The 27,573-nt window shown below is 42.9% G+C and overlaps 1 protein-coding gene across 2 annotated transcripts in view; it reads right to left on the bottom strand.

The window, feature by feature from the left end:
- The window catches only part of GRB10 (growth factor receptor bound protein 10), a 136,658-nt gene extending 125,858 nt beyond the window's left edge, over positions 1-10,800 (bottom strand). The window contains exons 1-2 of one of the 2 annotated variants that reach the window (XM_065751717.1): positions 10,732-10,800; positions 10,431-10,599 (exon numbers count right to left, since the gene is read on the bottom strand). The gene's annotated coding sequence lies outside the window, so the exon portion shown is untranslated. Of the gene's footprint in view, positions 1-10,430; positions 10,634-10,731 lie in introns of those variants that run through there. The other variant, XM_065751716.1, reaches the window with a different exon arrangement.
- Between the last annotated feature and the right edge of the window lie 16,773 nt (positions 10,801-27,573).

Here is a 27,573-nt window from a genome sequence, read left to right as displayed (position 1 = left end):
AGCATTCTCTACTGTGCAATCGAGAACCTAAGAACCCAAATTTCAGCTTTTCACAAGCCCTGGGCAGTAAAACAAGTAAAGCCATGATCTGCCACCCCACACCAGAAAAAGATTCTATATTTCCAAGGTAACCAAAGATGATTCTTCATTTTTACCACAGGCAAGAACAATAACTGAAATCAGTAAAGCAGCATCTTATTTCACTGTTCCTATGCTTCCCCACCCCCTACCTCAGGTAAAAGCATATCAGGTTTAGCAAGGCTGAGAAACTTGCAGCTCTATCAAACACAGCCCCTCAAGACTCACAGGAATTTATGAATGAGATCTGTTCAACAGAAACCAAAGTCCTTTCATAGTAGCCAACAGCAGTCATCCCTAATGCCTTTTTTGACTTCTGCTGTAGAGATCACTTTTCAGAACTGAGCAGAAATCTTGTGACTGTGAGACATGCAAGAAAAAAAAAGTGAAGGTATTCCAGGAAAAACCATTTTGACCCATGACTGACCTGAAACAAGTACGACTGTAACAAGCAAGTGAATCCAATCTCCGTTTTCCCCCACAGCACGGAGGTACGCACAATCAGCTATTACACTCAGTATTTCTCATAACGTGAATAATGACTGATTTATTACCAGTTACTTCCTTGGTGTTTCTGACTTATGGCAATCATATTGCAAGAAACAGCTACACATTACTTGCATAATCATCTGGAACTGCAGATGTACTACCTGTGCTCTTCAAATGTACTGAGCTATAGAAACATTTGTGTTATGGCTGAGTTAATCAAGAAATCCCCTCACACTGACACATTACACATTCGTTTTAAGAAAACGACCAAACAACACGCACCTAAAAAAGTCTGAAATTGAAACACCACTCACATTCACATTTCAGAGTACTATGCAGATCAGAGACATAAGCTGAACTCAAGTTCTTCTCTCCAAATCCATGCACCCATTGTAAAAAGTACATAAATTACAGTTTCCTTCTGTAGGTAACCCCTTGCAAATTCAGCCAGCCACTGGAAATACTGTGCAAAGACATATCTATTCAACAGCTTGGTTTTTTTGTTGGTTTTTTTTTGTTTGTTTTGTTTTGTTTTTTGTTTTTTTTGCACAGCTCTGTAACATTTGGAAATCTGTAGGATTATAAACTTACACTGGGACTTCATAAAAAAAAAAAACACAGTAGGCTTCCCTGGCTGAGTTGGCCCAACAGTTTACTATCACTGAAAGAAAATGAAATCCATTCTTCTCTCTGCCGTATCTTCCCCTTTCTTTTTCCTGCAAGGGCATGTCTCCTTGGCTGCCTCACTTCATGCTTCCCAGAGCTGATCCCATTCTCTAATCCAGAAGGCAACCAATTCATGAGAAAACAAGCATGCAGAGCAGCTCAATGCCTAGTTACAGCCAGCAGTGAGCACATATAGCGAATGAGCAAGATGGCACAAGATAAGAGACATTCTGGCAAAACAACATAATCTTTCAGCAGCAGACAGCTCTTTGCATCACTCACACCTTTTGCCTCTTTTCCACAGAAAAAGCTTCTTCAATCTTTTCACATCTGCAGACTTTTCATAACAGAAATCTGTATTTCAGCACTAGAAAAAAAGATAAAAGTGACTCATGTCACTCCTGGCTATGCGCAAGCTGACTCCCTGAAGCTATACTGAGAGCTGCCAAATTGACCTGATGAGCTGCTCACACCATCTACAGAAGTACCACCTTGGCCTCTCTGAATTTTAAACGAGATAAACTTGTGGTGCAAATCCTGAAAGAAAGAGTTGGACTACTATACATTAAGAGGACTAAAAGTTCTCAGAGAAGTGTACTGGCAAACCTGAATTAAGATCACCATAGCACAGAACCCTTCCTTCAATCTGCTTTCTCAATATCACCCACAAAAACTTTTTCCATTGCTGAGAAGAGATGGAGCACATAAGTCATATGCTTACTAAAACATGGTAAAACTAGCAAAATGTCTTGTCATTCTCTACCAATGACAGTATCAGTAGGACTGTATTCCAAAGAAGAGGTGAGGAGCAGGTAACCAAATGGTATCATACACCTAAATTCATCCTGCCATTCACAGCATCAGCTGAAGCATCCTTTTGCAAAGCTCCTCTGACTCGCCATGTGTTAACAGAGTAATCCCCCTTGCTAGCAAGGAACTCCAGAGAGATTTTTCCTGACCTTTTCAGCATCAGCTCTGGAACAGAAAATGCATGTGAAATAAAAAACAAGCCCTAGCACACGGAAGATAGCATTTGCACTCCTACAGCTCATCTCCTTGTTCGATTCCCCAAGAGTCTTTTCAAAAAGAGAACCAGGGATTCCTCTGAAGCCTTTTCGATATTAAATGCCACAGCTACTGGTAACACTACAACATCCTACCAGTTAAGAATTTCAAAAGCCATCAGCTTATGAAAATCAAATATAATCTGTGACATTATATTTTGATCAGACTTAGCGTATAGTAATGAGTTATTTTAATCACTTCCTCCTTACAGAGCCTTCACTGAGAATTATCTCTTAAAGACAAGAAATGAAGCTACAATTCTGTCAGCACAGAAAAAAAAAGGCAACAAAAACCAGCCTTTCCACCTCAACTTAATGGTTCAGAATTCATTAAATGCTTCATTACTTTATCACAACAGCAAAAAAAAAAAGACTTAAAGTTGATGAGCTTTTTCATAAATTGTTAAAAACACAAATTTGTACCTACAGCAGAGATCCTGGTGGTGAATCTGCCTCCAGGTTAAAATGTAGTGGCAAGCAGGAGTCTGTCCGAAGAATTACACTGCACAGACACTTTTCTCATGAAAGCTGTTTACTACGCTGCTGGTTGTAACCAGGCACAGTAACTTGAACATAACAGCTAAATGAGGCAAGAAAAAAATAAAGCAACCTGACCCACCAAGAAAGTGCTTGCTCACTTGAGCCATTGTTCTGTAAAATATCAAGGCTTGAATTCTGACATAATCCCCTGACATCGTGGGTGATGTCAGCACAAGCAGCTATTAGAATGAAGAACGATCACCCACAAGACATTAATTCGGGAAGTATTCCTCCTTTAACATTCTCCTAAGTGGACTTTAATATATTTGAGCCAGAAGGGGAAGCAAGCCCTTAGGAAAGGCTTTGGCACAAGATTAAAATATCGCAAGCTTCTGAATTTTCAGCCTCTCTGAAGTTTGTGCTTTAGTAGAAGTTACTTGCTCCTTTCCAAGGTTGTTTGGACTTATAACAGCACACTAAGCAAAGCCAACCTATAGACTTAACACTTCCCCCAGTCCTTCTCACTCTCCCCTTCTTTGAGAAACTCCATTTAAGGAGGATCTTCTGTGCCTCGTAGCTTGGTCTAGATGAACATCACAGGAAAGAAGTTAAAAAGAAAGGACCTATTATCTCCTATCCCCCCCTCCCCCACAGAAAAAAAAAAAGTCACTTACCTATGTTTATTTTGGCTCTTGAAAGCTTCTGGTTTGATTTCCCTCTAATATATAGCCAATATTGTCCTATTGTCTTCTATTAGAATCAAGATTTGGAAAAGTTTTCACTCTAGAAAAGGATCCAAATCTTTACTGTCAGTTGTGAGATCTGAAGCACGCTACAAATACACGAAGCACACAGTTACATAGCACAGCAGCAACTCCCTGATCAAGAATATGTTAAGCATGACAAAAATATCTGCAGCCAGACTCAGGTGACAGGACAGGGATTCCTTTCCTCATTGTTACGCTAGTATCATGAAGATGATTTAGAATGAAGCTAATTAAAGGGAAAAAAAAAAAGCTTCTGAAAACTTACTCGGCGATACAGACCAACAAGAATTGTGACAAAGCTGCAGCCTCTTGATCAAGCCATCAGAAACACAGCATTTAGATCCCAGGAACATGAAAGAAGCATTCACCAAATTGTCATCTCCACCATGAAGATTCTACAAACTTGAGAGATTCTTCCTGCCATTGATTTTCTCACCATGGATACATAATAGAAGAACGATATTAGTGTCATGAAGTACGACCCAGCCTTGTTTATCTGCAGCCTTCAGCATCCACAGGCTCTGCTTCATAGCAACCACTTGTTTTCTCTCATTTATTGGAAGACAAACTCTGCAGCAGTAAGTCTGAAGGAAGTGTAAGAACTGCATTCGGAGCAAATACAGAAATCCTTACTGCCACTCAGCAGAAGAGCCTCTTCCCACTCCACTATAAGTCTATTCAAACTAGATGGCATGGCATTTCCTCTCTGGTTTGCCTGCCAGGAAAATCATTTCCTAATTTTGTCCTGTTGAAACCTAATAGAAGCTGGCATTGGTCAAGGCTAGGAAGAATCAGATGCTGGTTTGCTAGTGGTACAACCAAACATGTGTTTACAATTACGCCAATCATCACAATTTGACAGTGTAAAACTGCCTTTTTGGAACTTGCCCGTGTTCATTGGCTTTGGCCTCTAGAAAAGCTGAAGCAAACTCGCTAAGAAATAGATTGTTTGAACAGATCAGCATTATTTCAGCAACTGTTCAATAGTTAATAATCTAATCATTAACACAGCTGTTGGGCATTAAGACCAACACATCTGCTGTACTTACTGCTGTTGGCCTACAGACAACAGCTTAGCAGGAGAAGGGTTAGATAATGGGAAAAGCTCTCACAATCTTCCACTGGAGTCCAGCAAAGGAATACAACAGTAACAAGACACTGCTTTTCTTTCTTAGATACTCTATAATATCGGTCCACAAGAACATAACACAGATGGTCAAAACGCTCCCTGTAAACTTGTCTAATGCATTCATCACCTCCGTATTTAAGGACCGCAGCTATCAGTGCAGTCTCATCACATCAAGGATGTAATCATTTGCCAAAAATGACTTAAAGATTCCGAAAGGCTTTGGGAAGTTTCTTTTCTTTAGGGACTTGCTGCTTTCCAGTGTGTTGAAGGAAGTGACCCTTCTTTACTCAGCTCTGTTTAGACCACATCTAGAGTACTGGGGAAACAGATCTGTATCCAGCACATGAGAGAGACAAAGAGCATACTCAAGCATCTTTAACATGAAGAAAGGCACAAAGACCTGGGACTATTCAGCTGGAGAAGAGATGGCTCAGGGTGGGTCTTACCAGTGTGCATAAAGACCTGATAGAGGGACTGAAGCCAGATGCTTCTCAGCAGTGGCCACTGACAGGATGAGGGAAGAGAACTTTATGTAAGTTGTTTCCACCTCAACACAAGAAAACACTTCTCTACAGTGAAGATAATCAAACACTGGAAAAGGCTGCCCAGGGAACAAAAAAAAAAGTCTCCACCTGTGCAGCCATTAAAAAATAACTGAGCACAGACCCAGGCAACCTGCTTCTACCTGACCCTGCTTGAGAGTCGGGTCCTTTTTAACCTCAGCAATTCTGGAAAGCTAGTTAAGGGTAGAAGGGTTGGAGGGGGGCAGGACTAGAAAAATTATTCATTTAATTTTGAGAAAGTTCTCCGCTCCAGTAGGGAAAATAAGAAACTTGCATCTCACCTTGGATAATACTGCTATGCAAATTGCAAGCTACAGAATCACAGAACTGTAGGGGTTGGAAGGAACCTATAGATATCACAGAGTCCAGCCCCCTGCCAAAGCAGCTCCCTAGCCCAGGTTGCACAGGTAGGCATCCAGGTGGGTCTTGAATGTCTCCAGAGAAGGAGACCCCACCACCTCTCTGTGCAGCTGTGCCACTGCTCTGTCACTGCACTGTGAAGGAGTTCCCATGCACATTTGTGCAGAACTTCCTGTGCTTCAGTCTGTGGCCATTTCCCCTCATCCTATCACCACACACTGCTAAAGAGTCCAGCCTCGTCCCTTTGCCTCCCGCACCTTAGATATTTATAGACATTTGTCATGGTTTTATGATTTTTGGAATATCGATAATATAACAAAAATCATAAAACCATGACAACATGGATCAGATCCCCTCTGAATCTTTGGCTTACAACAGAGTATTAACAGAGTTTTGAAAAACTTGTGCAATCCATCCTACCTCTTTTCTGCAGCTCATCTTTCCACTGTGAGTCCTTTACTTGCAAAAAACCTCAAGAATGCACACAACCTCCTTTTTTTCCTATAAGAGGGTGACTCACACTGTAGTAAGAACATCTTCCAACAAGCGCTCAGGTTCATTGATGACACTGGCTCTAAAGCATTAAATTGAAGCCACAGAATAGTAGAAAGGTTTAGGTTGGAAGGGATCTTTAAAGATCAGCTAATCAAAGTCCCTCACCACAGGCAAGGACACATTCCAATAGATCAGGATGCTTAAATCCCCATCCTATCTTATCTTAGGTACTTCCAGAGATGAGGCATCCATTACATTTTCAGGCAGCCTGTTCCACTGTCCCACCACCCTCACAACAGGGGGAGACTTTCTTATAAGCTTCCTTTAAGTACTGAAAGGCTGCAGTTAAGATCTCACTGGAACGCTGATGACAAGTTGTGCCAGCAGTGTGCCCTGGCAGCCCAAAGAGCCAACCATATACCCTGGGGTACACCAAGCCCAGCGCTGCCAGTGGGCAAAGGGAAGGGCTGTCTCCTCTACTCCATGCAGCCTCACCTCCAGCAACACATGCAGGTTTGGGTGCCGCAATATAAGAAGAAATTAGAACTATTAGAGCATCCAGTGAAAGGTTACAAAGTTCGTGAAGGATCTAGAGGGCAAGACATATGAGGAGCAGCTGAGTTCCCTGGGTTGGCTCAGTGCAGAGCAGAGGAGCTGAGGGGAGGCCTGATGGCAGCTGCAGCTCCTCATGGAGCGGAGGGCAGCGCTGAGCTCTGCTCTGTGTGACAGCGACAGAACGGCATGGAGCTGTGTCATGAGAAGGTTGGGTGTCAGAAACAAGTTCTTCACCAGAGGTGGTCAAGCACTGCAACAAGTCTTTTACAGAGATCACGAAAGAGAACAGTTCACATGGATGCTACTCTGAACTCAGGTTTGAATTCATAATTTCCATCCTAATAAACGCATATATTTAGGCTCTGTGAACTGATCCATTCCAGGAAAGCAAAGCAAAAAGGGGAATGATTTTTTAAGTAATACATACATCTTGAGTCCAAAAGCTGCCACAAACTACAACCACCACCACTTCCAAATGAATGTGTCCTGCTATGAAAAATGTAGTAACTGTGTCTCTAACATCAAATATCTGCTGAAAAGACCATGTCCAAGGGAAAAAAGTGTGCCAGCAAAGGGCTTTGTAGGGTACATCCAGCCAGATCTCAATGTTCTGGTTATTTCCATCGCTGAAGTGTTTAAGTCTGCTTGTAGACAGGATGCCATGGCCCTGACCAACAATTTCCTTTTATATTGTACTCACAATGGATTCTGGCTCCCTTGGATAGTTCTCCTATATACATAACACAAGAGAGATCATCCAGTTCAAAAGATGGCAGGAGAATCAGAAAGATCTGCCACAGGACAAGTTCAGAAGCATACAGTTCAGCAAGTATACTTGCTAGTAATGTGACATCTGTTTACTTGACAATTATTACTTGTTATAATAGCCACTGGTTTGGGAGAACAATGATAGCAAACAAGACTACTTTGCCATGGCCAGGTTTAGGCTGCAAAGGGCTCTCCTGACCAGCAGGCAGTGCAAGGATAAATAAAGTTCAATACTCATAGAAGGACTTCTTGGCAACCTGATGGTTCCTAAAGAGATCTCAGTTTCACCTTTCAGGAAAAAGATCTCCTTTCCTAGATTTCCCTAGGTAAAGAGTTGCAACTGTTATACTTTGGACACGTCCAGGAGCAGGTCTGAGTTCCAAGTAAAACAATCCTTACTTCTTAGCCTGCTTTCCTACAGAAGGAAGCTTATGCAATCACCCTGTAACCAAGCCATTTGGCAAACTTCATGCAAGCTTGACAGAAGCAGAGGTCTCAGGAGTTACCTTTCCCATTTGTGCAAACAGCGGGCTTGGTGTGCACATGCAAGGAACGTGGCACTGTGAACCTGTGCCGGTACATTCAATATATAACAGCCCTTTATAAACGCTGCTGACAAAAACGGTTTTGTCAGAGTTCACAATGTATTCAACAAAGGAAAAAAACCATGAGACAAACCCAAAGACAAGCAGGCTTCCTTGGTCCCAGCTTTCACACAATGTTGGGCTTAAAATGAAGAAAAGCACTTCCACTGCCCACTAACAAAGTTCACATAGAGGTTTAGAATAAGAAGGCCCAGGAACACAGCAAAACTACCATCTTCAACTGTTTTTCTTTGAAATCAATCCAAGAAAATCTCAAGCTTTCACAGTACCCCACGAAGAAACCAGCAACGTTTTTTCCCCACGTTGTTTGGTGTAACCTCTAAAATTTGTACCTGACGAAATATTTAGGTGCATCCTAAAAAAATCACTCCACTGGTCATCAAGAGGCACCCATCCATCTCCCACCTCCCAAGCTTCCAGCACTACTTCACCTCTGAAAAAAGTCCTTGAGTTCCCCCACACTCCACCTTCCAGGAGAGAGCTCTTTGGTTTAAGGAAGAGTTCTGCCTACAAACCTGTCCTCGTTTCACGCATCACTGTAAACTGCTATGCCTGGCAGATAAGGATACAACAGCAGGGAGAAGAGACGGGACAGCACTGCCCCATCCCATGCCACACTATGCAGGAGTCCACTCGATTCCACAGCTGTGTGTGTAGGGTTTGCTGCCCGCTCCTTGCTGTCTATAGGGACATCTGCTAGTTCAGTACTGTCAGAAAACAAGCTCCCAGCACAATACTCTCCTGTTGCTGGCAGAAATGGCACATGACCCAGCTATGCCTTTCCTCTGCCAGTTGGGAACTCCCCGCATCAGAAGAATCCCTTTGCCAAAGAGATCCAGATACTTTTAGCCCATTTATACCCAGAGCGCTGCAGAGAGAACACAACCAAAGATTTCTAAAACCTTTGTGACAATTCTTGCTAGAGTCGGAGCCATTTAGGTACTTGCAAGATAGAGAGTTGCAAATGTTTGTTTTATCCACAAAACACGTGGCATAGTCTTAAGCAGAACTGCGAAGCAGAAATCCGCTTTCATTTAGGCAATGCTTTTGGACTATACAATAAAAACATATAGAAGTACACTACTGAAACCCAGGTGTGGCCATATCTAAGGACGAAAGCCAACTCACACAGCAGAAAGGGAGGGGATATTTTGATTAACAAAACCAAGGAAAGCCCATGAAGTACCACAAGATGTTTAATAGGTAGCCAGAGCAAACAAGACCTACTTCAAGAACAGAGTCCAAGCGAAGAAAATAAATCAGGGTATAACACAGTAAAATGACCACTGTACAAAGCATCAGGGTCCGCTGCTCTGTCCATTTACCACTTGGAACAAGGCTACCAAACACCACTCTCCAGGCTTTATTGTTTGCTCCGCGCTGCATAGAATTTTAAAGCGTTCTGGTTCAGAGAAAGCAAGCCCTCAGTGTCAGCACGTAACCATGCAAAGCCAGCCAGAGGAACACAGCTCCTGCTCAGCTCTGCTGTCCTGCCATCCAGACAGAGCAGCACACTGCCGGCCCGGTTACCCTCCCAGCCTCGGGACAGCCGGGAAGCACAGCCAGAGCTGTCACATCAAGTTTCCAGCACGTTTCCCTTTTCTACGCAGGTTTTCTAATCCCCATACGCTTTTTTTTTTTTTTAACCTGTCCTCATAACTCACTCCTTTTAATCCTGGGATTAGCCTCGCTGCCCTTCTCCATACCTTTTCTGGTGCTATAAGTACAATGAGCCTCCGGATGCAGGAACAGATCGAGCTGGAGCGTTAGGGCATCACTGCTTGTCCGCCCCAACAAGTCTTTGTTAAAGCGAGGAACTGCTTTACAGGGCATCGTCACGCTCCATCCCAATGCGGCGTTTCCCCGCATCCCACCACCTCAGCTCCGGTTGTTCCCCCCTTCCCCCTCCCTCCCCCGATCCACTCTTTCCTAAAGAAAAGTAAGCCACGTTCTTGGGGCCGCTGGAGAAAACCCCATCAGTGCCGCTCTGACACACCAGCAGCACACGTTCCCGCTTCGACAAATAGGAACGCTTTCGGCAGACCACCACTTCAGATGGAGCAGGGCTCCGGGCTGCTGAATCAGCACTTTCCGTCCTGCCGGCAGTACGGAGTTATGCGAAGCTTCAAAGGAGAGCGGGGGGGGGGGAAGCACACACAGACACACACATACACACCCCACAGCCACCGGCATCGTGGCCACGAGTTACCGGGACATGTCCGCAGTCCGCTCCCACGCCGGAGCCGGCTCGGGCCGCTGCCCGCGGGCACGGGGCTCAGCGAGGGGCGCCGGCGGCCCCAGGAAAAGGAAGTCTGCTCCCCTCCTCCTCCTCCTCCTCCTCTCCCGGCCTCTGCCGCGGAGAAGCCGGCAAAGCCGCTCTCCCCCACACCCTGGCTCCCCACGTCCCTTACCTGCAGCACTGCCGGCCAGCACCCGCCCGCCGAGTTCCGGAGCTCGGAGGAAGGGGTCGCGAGCGGCGACGGCGGCGGGGATTTAGTTTGGGGGTGGGGGGGAAGCGTTGGAAGGAGGTGTCCGGGGCGGCGTGGGCTCCCGCAAAGCACGCGCTTCGGAAGAGGGAAACTTAAAAGCCAAATTAAAAAGAAGAAAAAAATAATAATAAAGAAAAATAAATAAATCTTAGCAAAGCGACAGCAACAAAAATGAAAAACATAAAAACGCAATCGAAGGGGGGAGGGAAATCTCCGCGCCTACCTAAGGCGGCCCCGGACTGCGGGAGGGCTCTGAGGAGAAAACTTCTGCCCGCGCCGCCGCTGCCGCCGCCGCCGCCGCCGCCGCCGCCGCTGCTAACGGCGCCCCAACGCCGCCGCGCGCTCGCCCCGCGCCCAGCTGACTCTCGCCGGCGCCCCGCCCCGCCCCGCCCCGCGCCCGCCCCCGCTGCACGCAGCCGCAGCCCCGGCCCGCGCCCCAACGCCGCCGCCGCCGAGGGTAGGGGTCGGGCGGCCGCCCCGCTGCAGCGCCTTTCTGCACGGGGAGTCGGGGCCGCGCAGGTAGCGCGGGAGCGTGCTTTGCGGGACGCGGGGCTCCTGCTGCCGGCTGCGCTTCCTGGTATCGCCTCCGAGCCCCGTCGGAGCTCCGAGGGATCCGAGACCGAGAGAAATTCTGCTCCTGCGGGAGCAAAGTTAGGCGCTTCCCTCAGAGCATCACGGAGCTCGGCGCAACCCGAGGTGCTCCACGAGCGGAGCGTTGCCTCCTGCAGCGCTATGGCAGGAACCGAGGGGAGCAGGAGGAGCCTCTTCCCCTGAAGCCGCACGGACGCGTCCCGGGGGCTCAGCCCGATGTGTTTGGAAATGTAACGTGATGCATCGCCTCCCTTGCTCTCGTTCTGCCTTCCTCACTGTACCTCAGTGTACTTAAGAGAATGGTTTTGCTACTAGCCCTCTCTCCCTATCTTGCCGACAGCTCCGTACCTTTCCATTTCCTCACACACACCGCACCAGCCAGTCTCTTGTCTCTCCTGGCATCGTTCTGCCGTTGGCCACCTCCCAGATGTCCACACGGTGTCCCGTCCTACTGCCATGTCCTGGCCCCAGGTCACCTTTGTCATCCCACCGCCACCTCGGCCTGCCCTGACTTTCCACCCACTGTTGTTCATGCTCTGGAGACAGTCACCTCCAACCTGTCTTGTATCATGGCCGCACATGCTCACACTAGGCTCCATCACATACAGAGCAGGACCTGGCTGGGGTTTGTGCCGTGGACTTCCCCATCAGTCTGTGCTCCTCTCCTGCCATGGGCTCGTTAGCGTAGCCTATTGTTTAATGCTCTTTGCCCTGACGCATCTTTAGCTGCAAAACAACACAGATAACGCTTTGTTGTTGACAGTATTTCCACCCCAGAGGGTCGCCCTTCAGCCTGGCATCATGAGAGTCTCCAAGAAAGGAGTGTGGAAGGACAGGCACTGCACAGCTACACTGGTACAGCTGTCAGTCAACCAGTGAGCCAGCCAGACAGTCAGTCAGTCAGTCAACCATTCAGGCACCCCAATGCTTCACTCTGGAGTTCCTGGCCTCCGAAATACATCTCTTTCCCAAAACTCTAATACCTCGGCCTGACAAGCACTTCATATATACAAAACCTTAACTCCAGAGCCCGTCGTTAGGAATGCACGTGCTACATCCAGTGCTGGAGCAAGACCAGGAGGGTAAAGCTCAGGTGTTTTGGAGCCATCCCACAGGCAGCCCCTGGCGGCCTTCCAGCATGCCCTTCCTTTAGACGTGCTCACTGTGCCTCTGGAGGAGACTGCTGATACATCAGTTAATTGTATTGAGTAAGTACCTAAAATTAACTTCTAAATTATTAATGCGTGAGAGCATATCCGTTTGCCATGCACATTATTTTAAAGGATTACAGCGTGTACACTGAGTGCCATTAGCGTTACGTTCTGAAGACAGCAAATTGACTTGTATGGAAATCCAAATAGTTGATGGATTCCTCCACCAGTGCTTTTGACAATGATAAAATGTTACGTTCAGTTGAATTTTTACTAAGCGTGTGTCTGTATTTTAATTTCTTTCTGATACCCACAGATCGAGAGGCTGTGAAGCCGTCACCATGCAAAATTTTTCATTTTGTGGTGGGTTAAAAATACAGAGATATGTGAGTGTTGAAAATGTTCCTCTGACAAACAACAACACTAGGAAAGATATGTTTAGTTTCCTAGACTACAGCTGTGTCGTTCAAGACAAAACTGTGCTGCCATAAAATTGTTTATCAAAAATAGCACCGTTAAACCTGTTAAATGTAGAAGTCTCAATGCATCCTTTCCGTGGCCACGTAAAGGGCGTACCTATGGCAGTTGTCTGCTTTTCACTTAGCAAATCTTTGAAAGATCCTACAGCAAGATGTACTGTGAGAATAAGGACCTGAAAATCTAACATTTCCTCTTAAGTATTGTGATTTTCTGCAAGAAATAATGATGTCGATAACATTCTGCGACTGTGTAAATGTTATTTCTACTCAAGGGCAGTCAAAAAAGTAAGCGGAATTGTTAGTGCGGATGCCGCGGTACCTTCCGGACTTCTGTGCATGGGAACTGCTCTAGAACTGTAGAATATCCTGAGTTGGAAGGGACCCATAAGGGTCATTGAGTCCAACTCCTCTCTCCACACAGCACCACCCAAACATCAGAGCATAGGAGTGAAAGCATTTCCAGATGCTTCTTGAACTCCGGTGCCATGGACGCTGTCCTGGGGAGCCTGATCCAGAGGCTGATCTCCTTCTGGTGAAGAACCATTTACAAGCCAAATACTGTCTTTCTCTATCTACGCCTATTTAGCGCTACATTTAGGATCCAAGACCTAATGATAAATGCTGTTAAAGTTCAAGTACAGTGGACTTAGTTTGCTTTACGCTGAGACTTATACTCTGCAGGGTGACTTTTCTTCCTGGAACTTATCCAAAGGACACTAAGCTTTGCAATTCAGCTAGCTCCAGTAGAGAAAGAGGTCATTTTAACTCATTAAATTGAATTACAAAAACTCCCTAACAGAAACAATGTTTTCTTTAGAAATAGTCTTAGATTTCATGCATAATCTGAGCATGATTTTCTTTTCTATCATGTTGATTTAGGAAATGAAAATCCAATAGTAGAAGATCTGAAGAAGGATCAGAATCTGGCCACCGCTTTCATTCTCAAAGGCACTTTCATGAAAGCGTTATATGAAAGTCAGCACTGAGCATCATCTTTAACTAGTATCAATGCATTCATAAAAGCCTTCAGCAATCAAAAAAGGGTCAACGTGGTCATTATTACCTAGTAGGTATATAAGCAAAAATGCTGACCAACCTTTCAAATGGTAATATGTTTCTTTTGTCAAAGAGGAGGCTTTTCACCTTAAATAGACAGGAAATCTTCTAACGCATCAGGATTTTCAGCAAGGTTAAATCTGGAACAGAACCAACTTAAAATTAATATGTCTGTTGCTTTTACTACAGATGAAGCAAACGCTTCAAATAGTTTTAAAAGCTACCCAGAAAATAAAATAAAATAAAATAAAATAAAATAAAATAAAATAAAATAAAATAAAATAAAATAAAATAAAATAAAATAAAATAAAATAAAATAAAATAAAAGCCTCTTTTAATGTTAAGATAGGGAAAAGACACATTCTCCTTCCTCTCTGTCTACATCTTTCATTCTCGTACTTCTTTTATTACTGCGTGGCGGAGATTGAAAGCTGAAAGGAGAAAAGAAAATGCTTTAAACCCTAAACATGTTTATAAAAACATTCACTAAGTATAGCTAAAGGATATAGATGGCATTTCAGTGCTCGACAAATAAGAAATGACATTTTGAGAACTTTACATTTATTCAGTTCTGTTTTCACCTGTCCCAGTCAAAACTCTACTGAGTACGTTAGTTTCAAAAGTTGAGATAATTTGTTTCCTGCCCAGTTATCAGCAGGATTTCTTAACACTAGTTGAGAATAGAAAAGGCTTTTTCTGTAGTCCTTTTTTTTTTTTAAAGATTAACAACACGAAAATAAGAGCTACGGCAAAACCGTAACTGAATGAACTCACTGTGTTCATGGGCTGCATTATGGAGATGTACTTTTTGTTGCTAGGTAAGTTATATCTCTCTTTATAGCTTTTTCAAAAGGCTGAATAGTCAGGGACATTTTGTAATTTGAGATGGAGTTGTGTGCTCCAGTGAAAGATATGTGCTCTTTCTTGGCTGTACAAAATAGAGCAGTTACACAAGGTGGTGGAAAGGAAAAGGGAATTCTAAGAGAGACTGATGATCCAAACAGAAGCTGTATTAAAAAAAAACCAAATTCATTTAGCCCACCATTCTACAAAAACACATCTGTTCCCAGTGCTAGCTGACAATTAACACACTGCCTAATTCAATGTTAATGACTATACATTACTGTACTTTCTCAGCTCTGATCTAGAAAGTCAAGTACGTTTGGACATCAAAGATGTTAAGTGAAATGACACGTTAGAAGTATTTTGCTTTTTCCAAATCAAAGTCAGCTGCTTTCCAGATGCATAATTTTTCAACCAGGATGCCAGATAACACTAGATGGGAAGAAAAATTCAAAATTATACTGCGACAGGAGGAGATTCAGTTCAAGCTATACTACATATTCTCATTTTTGACAAGAGAAATTGGGATTAATTCAAAACATGCCATGCTCATTCACAGCTTTGCCACCGAGGAAGAGAGAACACGAGTGCTGTGACTCAGAATGAAATCCAGCCATGCTGAAGTCAGTGGCACAGCTCTCGGTGAGCTTAGCACGACCATGATTTCATCTCAAGTCTTTTCTTGGTTCCTGGAGGGAAAATAAGAATGAAGACAAAAAAAAAAAAAAAAAAAAAAAGAACTTCACTGCCATAATTTGTCCTGCATGCTGAAGCTATTAGGAGCGTATTTTCACCATTCCTGTAGCAGGTTCTTCTAGCTAGTGCCATCTGAGAACCAGAAACGTTACAGAAATGTAAAAAAAAAAAAAAAAAAAAAGAAGGGATTACAAAGAGAGAGATTTTACCAAGCTAAGAGAAGGGACACGCCATCCAGCTGTACTGGACCCAGACCAGATCCTCCCTTGATTTGTGCACTGAGCTGTGTGCACACTGCAACACCTTCAAAATTCAAATGTGTCCGTAGTGCAAACCCCATAGTGCTGGGTGTCTTTTGCTGATGTGCAGCTGCAGAGCTGAGACCCAGCCTCATTCTCCCTGAGTCCTGTAGGCACCTCCAGGCTCTGCAGCAGTCAGCTCCCATCTCGCCCCATGCTCCAGTGCAAGCCCATGCAAAAATCTGAAAGCATTTCCATCACGTGGATCTAAATGAGCAAAACTCAGACACCTGACTGTCAATTCAAGTCACTGCCCTCTTTGGGGACGTCAGACCTTGCACGGTGCCCACTGTTGTGTGCTTCATGAATGAGTGAGCAGTGACTGGATTCATCTCGCTGTGACAGGTAGATCTGTGAGCTACTTCTCTTAAGCCGACCCACAAAGAGACAGTGGGGTCAGCTAGGCAAGGCGCTCCCCTAGGGAATGTCAGTGTCTGATCAATGTACCAGGCTGCCTAGCACACAACATTGTGTGACCCTTTGGTAAACAACTGGAAGGTATTCCAGTGTACTTGTTAGAAACATATCCAAATAATGTCTCTTGCTCATATCTGATAGAAAACTGAAATGTACTTAAGGCACAGAAAAATTTGTATTCTTCCCCCTTGAACTTTCAGAGATGCCTGTAATTTCAGGGTTGCAACGCATATTTAAGTCGAGTGGAATTTCCTAACTGAACTTTCAAATTCGTGACTTCTTGTATGTAGACTGCAGTTCCAAAAGAAATCACATTTAGCTTTCCTGGCACAAGAGATTACCAAAAAAAACCACTGAACCAAAACGAGCTGGCACTGTATTATTATCATCTAAATTAATCCCTTGTCATAAAGTTGTAATCCCTCACAAACTCTCCTTAGCCAATTAAGCCAAACCTTTCTCACGAGTCACCTGACAGCAGGAGATTCCCGTGCTCCACCCATGGCAAGCAGTAGGCATGTTGCTTAAGCAAAGTACTGAGAACTAGCATTAGAATGCAAGTTGTGCCTGCAGTGATCTCACATTTTCTCTTCTACAACTTGCCTACTTATTAGACTATATGAGAGGAGTCATCCTAAAATGATCCCTTTTTATGTTAAAAAATATATTTATTTAATCAGGCAAAGCGAGAGCATGACTATGAACGACCCTGAGACTTCACACAGCCCTCCAGGACAGGAGAGTCTCATGCTTCAGATTGTCCATACAGAAGCAGGCATCTTTATTATAGAGGAAAACTTGGAGGACAAATTGTTCATTGTTGTATACATCCTTTGTTAATAGAGCTCTTGAAACAGAAAGGACTGCCTTGTAGCTGCTATCCTGACATAATGCAGATCTCCTCTCAAATTACAAAGGTTGTTCTTTGTCAAAAGATGTCCTTTCCTTGATTGTCAGAAATATGCAAGAATCTGCATATATTCTTAGCGTGATCTGTAACATCCTTGGGAAGGAAATTTTTTAAGAATTTGCCTACCGAAGAATATAATTAATCTTATTAAGGTCAATTAAACTTATTGAGGTCAAGTTGCTCCTAATTGTTCTCTCCTGATTCTTCTTCGGTTGTGAAGTAGAAAAACAAAGACATGGCACAACGCAGTAGCTCAGATGTTCCTCTCCAGCAGTGCATTTAGGTCCAAGAAGGATGACAAGCAGTGAGATGTCTGGGGGAACCTTGCCAGAGCTTCTGCAGGACCCACTGCTGCAGCTGAGAGGAGATCCCAGTGCTCCTCAGGAAATTTCCAAGTCTATGGCTGGAAGTTTGGGGCAGGAAAGCTTGTCAGCCACAGCCCATAATAGAACTATGCGTTCTGTTTTTCTAGTCGCATAACGGTGCACTTCTACCTAATACCATAAACCATTCAGACCTTGAGAAGATTAGGGAAAGTGAGCTGAATCCTTGTGGAAAAGCATTTCATGACAGTTTCGCCTACCAGGCATGGTCAGTTCCTTGTCTTTCACCAAGCATCTTTCAAGATATGCTTTCTCATGGACGTGTATGCACATATATGCCACTGGATGGCTAGCTGTTGGTCCTCAACAGGATCAGGGCTCCACTGAGAAGGGCTGCTTTGAAGCAGGAATTCAGCTTCTTCTGTGTGAACACTTGCCCACCACAAAGACACGAGTTCTGTTCCAGACAGCCTCTGCTCTACGATGACAAATGACATTTCTGGTCTTACATTGATCGCTTTGTAGGTTCTCCCTCCCCCCCCCCCCTCAAGATTTGGTGATCCTCTTACACTGGTTATTGTTTGGGAAGCATTTGTACTGACCTTTATTTCACCCATGCCTTAGGGATGAGATCATTTAGAAAATGCCATATTAAAAAAAAAAAAAAAAGACTTCATTCTGTGAACCACAATGGAGTGAGGACACAGCAAGGATATTTAGAGCAAATCAATGAATCTTACTAATTACTATCCTCTAATTTAGAGGATTTACTTTTACAGTGGGAGCAGGCTACTGGTGGAGTATTCCTTGCTCCTTAAGACATAGAGCTACATATGTCATATTGTGAAAATGTGATACAAAATTGATTCTAAAAAATTGCCTTCAGATTACTCACCGTGAAGCAATTGGAATCAGGCCAGGAGCAGATGGTAACTCAAAAGGCAATCCTCTTCCTCCTCTAGAAGTACTATTACTTTGTACTTCAGTAGTGGCATTGATCTAAGAAACCTGCTGCTTTTTGCAAACAGTTACAAATGACTTTCTTGTACCCTGATAGCACTCTGAGAAGGATTTCTCTGCTTTAGCTTGTGGAGTGACTGATGCACGTGGAAGTTAAGCTTACATCACCCCCGCACCCCCACTTTACCAAGAGATCACATTCTCCATTTGAACAAAATCTCTCAGCATCTCCAAAATCCCAATGTTCTACCGCAAATTTGTCATGCAAAGATCAAACATACAAAATTAATGCATGATTATTACAGGGAAAGCCATTGCCAAAAGTGTCTTTGTCAACCCAAAGAAGGCAGTGCACAGCAGAGGCAGACCACACACTGCTCACTGCTGCCCTGTGCTGTTGACACCCCGTGGGGTGTGCCCATGTGCTCCTGAGACTGCTTACCCACACACCGCACCTCTTAGATGATTTAAGCAGTTCTTTAAAGCAGGAACTGACATCTTGAAGGTGAATAGCAGCTACTCATTTTATCTGTCTGCGCAGCTGGATGCAAAAAGAACATGCCGAGATGGTGAAACTCTGTGCGAGCATGTGTGCAGTATTCTTTCCTAGTAAGGGCCAAACTCTTCAGTAATAATGTTTACATTTTTTCCTGTAGAAAAAGGAGGAAGATTTTCCTACTCCTTTTGACATCAACATAGTAGCCAATAGAGTCACGTTTTTGAAATGCAAAGAATTTCAGCCTCAGTGTTAGAAGACGGTATAAAAATAAGTTAATTTGTGGCTGGGAAAAATCTTGCATATTTCTGAGACCATATTCAATATGTAGTGAAGTCAAAAGCAAAACCCTCAGGCATGAACAATGTTGGGCACACAGCAGACAACTGTAGTAAATTAAAGTGCATATTTGCAGCAGCAGGTCTTGTGCTGGAATACACCAGCAGCAGAGCCATAAAATCGTTTATCAGCCAGACTTTGTCTTCAGGACCATCAGGTGTACGTTATATAAAATACATTGCATGATATGCAAAGCTCACAATGCCACTTAGAATAGAAGTGGGGATTCAGCTTACAAGTACTTTATTTTGCACTTCTTGTAGTGTGGTTTCTCAGAGATGTTTGAAAGTTGACTCTTCCGAATTACAAGTCCTTATATAATGATCTTCACCAGGTAGGTGAGCAAAAAAGAAATGAATGTCAAATCACCTAGTAATTAAAAAACAATGCACATATCTGGAGAGCTGCATCCCTTTTTTTTCCCTAGCACCATTTCAGAAAGTTAAGCAAAAAAATAAATACGTTACAGAAATTAAAAAAAAAGAAAAAAGAAAAAAAAAGAAAAAAACCCAAACATTTACTTAAAAGAATTTGACTTAATCTGAATGTATTTCAGTGGCTGACATTCATGTCCTGACGCACTACTTAGCCAGAAAGCAGCCTGTATTATACACTAGGATGCAATGCTGGGCACAGCGAGGCTAAAGTGCAAGTTCAACTTGCATTCAAGTTGATTTCCTCATCTCTAAACTCTGCAACACATACTGTATACTCAAAAGTCATTTTTTATTTTAACTGCTTACATGCTAGTATTTTAATTATTCTTAACAACTAGGAAAATGAAGGGAAATATGTTGAGGTCTTTTTATTTTTTGTATACATAAAACCTTTCCACGCAGTGAGGCAACAAAGTAGAACACCTGTATATTGCCACATATGGACTGACTGAACATTTAAAAATGGGAAGAAATAAAATATTCCAGGACAGAAAAACAAAAGAACAAACCAATCATTATGGGCTTGCAGAAAGCAAGCAGTAACTTATCCTAAAATCCTGGTACTAAACCCTGTGTTCATAGTAGGCAGATAACCTTGATACCTGCAGTTAGAAGACCCTTCCCTTCAGATGCATAGAGTACTGCCTGGGAAACATGGTTCTTATGGTAAGATGATACAGACGTCCAGTTCCATGCATGGCTTTGTAGCTTCAACATCACATCGTATCCATTCCTGCTGTATAACCAGGCATGGATAGCTCTGGAAAATGCCAATACCTCCATCGTGTGATAGAGAAGAGTCCAAAGGGCATGAAGAAAAAGGAAAAACATGGAGCAGGCTGTATCTGGATGTTCTGGTAAAAACACCTGACACGGCCAGTATGGCACATAATACGTATCCATGCTGTAGGGATGGATTAAAAACAGTGTTTTTGTGTCACAACATGCAACAGCAAAGCAAAGAGCACACGTAATGATGTGGCCGCTACTGTATAACAGAACTAATATATAGAACTAGAGAACACAGTTAAACCTATGCTTCTACAGACAGAGGATTAAATTCATTTAATAGAGAGCACTCACTTACTTGGACAGCCTTCCAGCCTATGTTTTCCGCTGCTTCAGACTTGACAGAATTACTTACACAAAGGAAGCAAACTGCCTTCAAAAACTAGCAAAATCCTGAGTCTCCCTTTCTCCTTGAAAAGAACAGAAGGCAATAAACACTAGCCCAACATCCTAAACCTCCGTTAGTTGTACTACAACACCCCCCAGGATCTCTGATCACATACCAGAAACTCATTGCACTGAGCAGACAGTGGAAGCATTTCATTAGCTGGTAGAGCTATTAGCCCATCTCCATCTTATTAGGTGCACCCCATAATTGAATGCACTTGACCTCAAATGCAATTGTAACAAGACAAGCTGTTCTCACTTTCTCTACCAGGAGAGTTTTGCAATGCAGCCACAGTGCTGCAAGCTCACAATGCAAACACTAGATTTTGTGTAAATAGAGTTTGTATGGCAATGGCATAGCAGTATTTACACAAACTTCCCCGGTCTATGAGGGACCTAAGGGCAAGCGATAACAACAGAACAGGTTGGGACCATTTGGGTAATCAGACCACTAACCCTGTAATTGCAGGCAGTTGTGTCAGGCAGAAGCATTGAACACTCAAGGACTTGGATCATCCAGTTCAGCCTTAAGAAAGTCTCCTGCTCAGTGTACAGTCCCTTCCATGAACTTATCAAGAAGTTTCAGTTACATCTCCTCTCGGTTCTTCCAATTTAGAGAGATGTGTTAAGAACTGTACTCCTCAGGTAGTCTAAAGCCACCTTTTAATTTCCAGCCCAAATATATTCACAGCCAATCTTATTTCCTTTCTGCCACCATTTGTCTGTCTGGTCTATTTGTGATTCAGTCCTTATTTATGACTCACCAGTGTGAAAGATAAGATTTGTGGCTTAGCGAGTGGCCTAATTGCCCAAGCATGATTACATTAGAAATGCTCAAAAGGAAGCATGTGAGTGCCCTTTTTAAAGCCCAATTAAGAATATATGTTTGCATCTAAACAACTCTAAATAAAAAATTTTAAATCCATTTGACCTGGTTTTTCCTCAATAAATATTTATGCTGTGTTTACTAATTAATTACTGCAGCAATTTTCTCTCTGATCCTCTTGTTCTACGTGTGTGAGGAACAAGACGAGGCAATTGAATATATGATGACACCACCTTTCTCTGTTTCATTAGCCTCCAGCTGTAGGAGTGACCGGCTCCCTCAATGTCTGTGCTGGACTGTGGTTCAGATGAGCTTGGTGGAGCTGAGGGTACATGGGAAGCTTCCAAAACAGCTGGAACAAATGGCCAAGTAATCTTTACTCCACTGGTCCAGGGAGTATGTTCTGCCTTTGGTTCAACAGCTCTGCCCCATAAAGGTCTGGCTGGAATTTCAGCTACTCCTAGATGTTTGGATAACAGGAGTCGACAACAGCATTTTTTTTCCAAAATATGCTTAGATCTCATTTCTGCAATGCACTAAACATAATGGGATGGAAGGTTTCGCAAGAGCAAAAATGAAGGCTCATAGGCTGTTTGGGGAAGGCTGTTTTAGTATTAATTATTAATTTTTATTATTCTTGCAGGAGAACCTAGAGGATCTAGCAACAGATGAGATCTCCACTGTCCTCAGCAACAGAAAATGTTGGAAAAAATGGCCGCCTTTTGCCCCAGAGAAGATCACATTTGGTGGAGCAATAGGAAACATTTTCTTGGAAAATGCTGTATTATTTCATGGCAGTCTATCAAGTCCTGGTTTCAGATGTTCTATCCACCACCTATTTCATGACTGCTATTTAGGCCTTGATCCTCAGCTGGCATACTTCAAGCACTGGGCTTTGTAAGTCAGCAGAGCCCTGCCGATTTGTGTTTGCTGCGTCACCTCGGTGAAGCTGATGAAGTTATACCAACTGACATCAGCTCAGGATCTGGTCCCCAGCCGCTGTCAATGCCATTTAGTGCCACCCTTCTTTTTCGGCTGCTTCCTTAGCACTGCGAGATTCTTCTGGCTGACTGCAGGAGCCAAGAGAGACAGCTCCGCTTCCTATACCCAGTCTCCTCTCCAGTTCATTAACTCCAGTAGGAACAGGGATGTGGGAGGGGAGAAGATCCGGCCCCTTAGAGGTGGTTCCATTTATAAATATTGACTTTAATGTTAATTTCACATGTAGTTGCTTGTAAAAGTCTTTTAGGCTGAAGCAGAAGGCATACTGCAGATGGCAAGTATATTTTTCACAGTTTTTATGGTGGATAACAATATACTTGACATTTTGCTCATTAAATGTGAGCCCTGGTATGTGAGTAAACACGCTAGGCATCTGCGCTCTAAAATTACCAGCGTGAAAAGCAACAACTGAAATGTTTCAGTCAATAAATGTACAGCACAGAAGCAACATTCAGCAACTTTCTGAATGCTGCGTGCAAGGCATGGACTCAATTTGCAACACTACATGGAACACTCTAGAACCAACAAGGGAGAGGAAGCATATTGCTTTTGCGTCTGTACTTTGGAGAGAGAGGACTGAATCCAAAAATCTCAAAAGTCAATGTAAATATGTGGTAGATCATACCCATCAAATTTCTGCTTCGAGGAAATCTACATGTGCATAGTCAAATGACAAAACTGCATCAGAAGGGAAGGAAGATAACCCAGTTTAGCTCAAACGATGATCTGTGTTGATCTATGGAGGGTGGGCTATAAAGGGAAGGGCTCTTTGCCCCTGGGAAGAGCAGCACAATGGGATAAGAATGGGTGGAAGGACAAACAGTGGAACGTGTTGTGACCAACCAGAAAGAAACCACAGAGAATGGAAGGCACAGAACCAGTCCTCCTTTCTACTACAGCAAGTTATCCTTGCCTGTAGATTTTGGCACATTCGCATGAAATGAAAAGAGAAAAGATGAAAACTAAAATGGAAAGCTGAAAGGATGAGGTAGCTGCAGGATCTTAAATTAGTACTTGTGTTTTCAACATTCCGGATGTACTACCTTGAGATGGCTGCAATTCTGAGCAGTAGCGAGATAAAATAAAACTAGAAGTAAAAAGAAGAAGTATTAGCTTAAGACATCTTGTAATGCGCACAAATACAAGCTGTTTCAGCAAACAATATCATGTAGGCAAAGATAGCAAGTTCAAATTGTAAAAAAAAAAAAAAAAAGATATCTAGATTGAAGTAAGAGGAAGACTGGTGTCTCATAGTTTTATTCATGGATTTAGTATGTGTTTTGGCACATTTCTTCCTGAGAAGACAGCTAATTTGTTATTTAATTCAGTAATGGGAAAAGGTGTGAAGAAACTGAGACATCATATGAAATGGCAATTTACTTTAAAAAAGACCAGGAGCATTAAGGTAACGTTAATTTCTTCATTATCCTACATCTCTCACAGCAGCACTGGCCAATATAACATGTTCTTTTATTTCCCAATATGCAGAGATGTCTCTCCCTTTTCTCACTACTCCACCTCCTCTCATGTCTCCCAATTAAATCTGTGTTTGTTCCAATGTAAAATTTCCATTTTGTCTGACAGTTACTATGCAAGACATGTATCTTTTCTTTCTCTCCCTCCAAATAAAACTCCTTGAAATATCTCATTATTTTCAGGGAAGGTCTTTGGTACACCGTGTCATGATTTTAGAGATACTTACAAAATGAAATGTTTTGAGAAGTCAACCTGAAATGTGAACTTTGGTATATACCTGGGTATACCAATCTCAGCCGTAGTACAAGGTTCTGTCAACTGAAGTGGTGAATAAGCTTCTGTTAATACAAATGAAAATGAGATCAGATCCAAATTGACCAAGTTAAATTATATGGGCTGGATTTTACTCAGGAAAGTAAATATCTAGAATCTTTGCATGCTTTGCCACATCTAGCCATCTGATCTAAGAGTTCTCATGCTCAAACCATGCACCCTTTTTTTTTTTTTTTTTTTTTTTTGTACTTATAAAGCCATGAGAACCTGAACAAAATCAGAAACAAACAAGCAAGCAAACAAACAAAAAGATGTCGGAAAGGCTGAGTTTTCTACAGAACCACTTAAGATAGTGGCAGTATCAAACATCAGACTCAGCAAGATCCAAAGAATAACTGAAATCCCAGAGAGGGGTTAGTTAATGTGCATAATAAACGCATTAAATGTCTTCCTGACCTTTGAAAGATTTTCCCTTTGACACCTTCGTCTCTCTACTCTCAGTTAGGCCCTGACTCTTTTACATGCAATATCAAAGCTAACAGTGTTAGCTAAGCAGTCATGAAGTGTCTAGAAATTACCATGGCTGCCAGGTATTTAATTTGTATTTGATAAATACATAGCCAAATCAATATGATCAGATACACTTTTGTAAGTGTAATATCAGAGCTGATGGAGCAATGGTCACCATACCAGGTTAGCCATCTAAATAGATGTCTGCACTAAGGTTTACAAAGTCCTCAAACCTGACATCAACTATATAAAAGAGCTTTATGGTTAGCAGCTAGTAATAAAGAGAAAAAAAGGGCGAAGGGAGCAAGCATGTTAAATAAAACACACCTTGACTTACAGCTGAGATCCATGAAATAAATACATGAATTCGGTCGTACGCTTTTCCTTTGAATCTAATGCTTCTTTATGCAGTAGTATGAATATGCAAAGCTGTTCCTTGATAATCTCTGAAGATCCCATTGAAATCAGTCATATTAAACACAGTGAAATGAATAGTTTTCCTTCCTTGTCTCCATTATCTTCAGGAACCAACAGATAGGTGCCCCAGAAAACGAGCAGTATCTTCATAGTTCAGGTATCGCGTGGCCCTTGCCAGTTCAAGCATGATAAATTGGGTTTATAATGGCTTCTGTTTTGTACTATGTATCCAGAACCAGGGGGCTGAAGGAAGAGAGGTGGGTTGTGGGAGACACACATAACTTGTACTCCATAGGTAAATACGCTATTGCTGCTCTGCTGAGCGATCCTTAGAGTAGCTCTGGAAAGCGGGAGGTGTTACCGCTACTCACTGCTGTTTGAGGTGAGGAAGGGTGACAGGATCTATGCTGCCCCATTTTCCTATAAATGCTTATAATCGGCTTGTTGTGATGAATGATCTGTTCTGCTGTTTAGTACTCACAGATCATAAATCCTTGTTTGGTAGGGAATGAATAAGTTCTTATGTTTGATATTAATATATTCCTTAGCTGACACCAGGGCATCCAGAGCACAAGACATTTATTCCAGACAGATAACAGTGAGGTATTTCTGATTATTTCTAACAAGCTGGCTTGACATTATGACATATATTCTATAATTTAGAAGAAACCGAATAGTAAAGCTGTGGCATCTGTTCCTCATTTGTTAAAATGTAAGACTTGTAAGTCAGAGCTGCAAAGGTTTTGCTGTCAAAGAACCAGATACACTGCTAGCATAGCCTTTAAATGGCAAACAGTAGTCGCAGCTCCAAGACCAACCCTGAGACACCCAGAACACACCATTTCAGTATCTTGGTGTGGCGTGCTGTGACACAACTGCTAACCTGAGTAAAGCAACTCCATTGGGCGTAAAGTATTTCTAATGGAGAGCCCAGAGTCGTGCTCAAGTCACCACATTTAAAATATTCCCAAATATCAGTTGAAATGAGATTACCATTTACCAGCCTGAAGCAAACCTAAGGTACTGCAGCAGTTTGAAATGCCTTCACAAGACAACAGACACATGGTTTTGGTTGAGATCTTCAGGATCTGTTGTAACCACCTTGGAGGAGTGATAATGTACCACCAGAAGTAAACGGTGCAGTCATTTACTGATCAGAATCCATGCCTCAGCACGATGACTGTGCATTCTTTGTCTGTAGTGACATGACCCTTTTTTCACTGCTGATGGAAAAGGGCTATCTTTGGAGTTTTGCCACAGAAAAAAAAGCACATTCAGAACTGGTTTGTGAAATGCCTTCTTTTTTTCACCTGTGACACTTTTCCACAGCTGGAATAAGATGAGGAACTTCAGCATGAGAAGAAGCTAACAAGGAATGATTTTAGCTCTGGGACTGATGGAGCAGGCCTCTTAACACAGAACTGGCTGTGTGCAAGGATTCTATTACATTAAATGTGCATCAAGTAGGTGCATTTTCATAGATAAAATTGCCTGTACTGCATCAGACCAAGGCCTACCATCCCTATGTCCTACCAATGAAAATGACCAGCAAATAGAGGCTTATGGGAGAATATAATAGTGGGACAAACATAATGTAATTATTTTCCTTCAGTAGCTCCCTGTCCTCCAAGTTCCTATGGTTCAGAGATTCCCTGCATTGGGGGCCTTTCCCCTTAATGTCTTTCCCAGTCATTTTTTGAACCCATGCAAATTTTTGGTCTTTATAACACTGTGTTATCAAACTGGGGAAGCACTTACAATTTGTAAAATGCAGCATCTCTGCCTATTTTATACCTATTGCTTGCTAATCTTTTTTTCGTGTCCTCTAGTTTTTGTATCAGCAATCAGGTGCCCTATCTGTGTATCTACCCTTTGCCCCACTACTCATTGAAAGGACATGGCTTTTGTAAGGGTGATCTGCTGCTGCATCTCTCTTCCTCTGCCTGAAATATTCTGCCCAGACTGCCTGTGAAGAGACAATTCTGTTGTCTAATTCAACTTTTTCCTTCTAGCTACTTCTTCATTTCACATGCTGGGAGGAGATAATCTTTCTAACCAGGAAGAACCAGAGCAGGTATCATGGCAAAACAGAAGAGAATGGGAGGGAAAAAAGAAAACTAGTTTCAGAGAGCACGTTTTTCCAGAAACATGGAAAGCTTAGCACAAGCTCTCTCTTAGGGGCTTGTCTTAGGTGTCTGCCTGACCAGCTGGAGAAACTTCTGTGGCACCCGTACGGCACAGGGAGCATGAAGGAAGTGCAGCAGCTCCTTTTTCCTGATCCCAAAGCCTGTGGAAGCAGGCACTGCAAATACATCAGTTAACCAGCTTTGTACATGGACCCTCCCTGCTGATGGGTACATAAAGAGTGAATCCGGAATAGTTTCCAGG

Source organism: Cyrtonyx montezumae, unplaced genomic scaffold (genome assembly GCF_038088225.1).
Source record: "Cyrtonyx montezumae isolate F1298 unplaced genomic scaffold, pur_monq_1.0 scaffold_8, whole genome shotgun sequence".
Taxonomy (NCBI): domain Eukaryota; kingdom Metazoa; phylum Chordata; class Aves; order Galliformes; family Odontophoridae; genus Cyrtonyx; species Cyrtonyx montezumae.
Note: the sequence above shows the minus strand (reverse complement) of the source record. Positions and strands in the feature narration are given on the sequence as shown.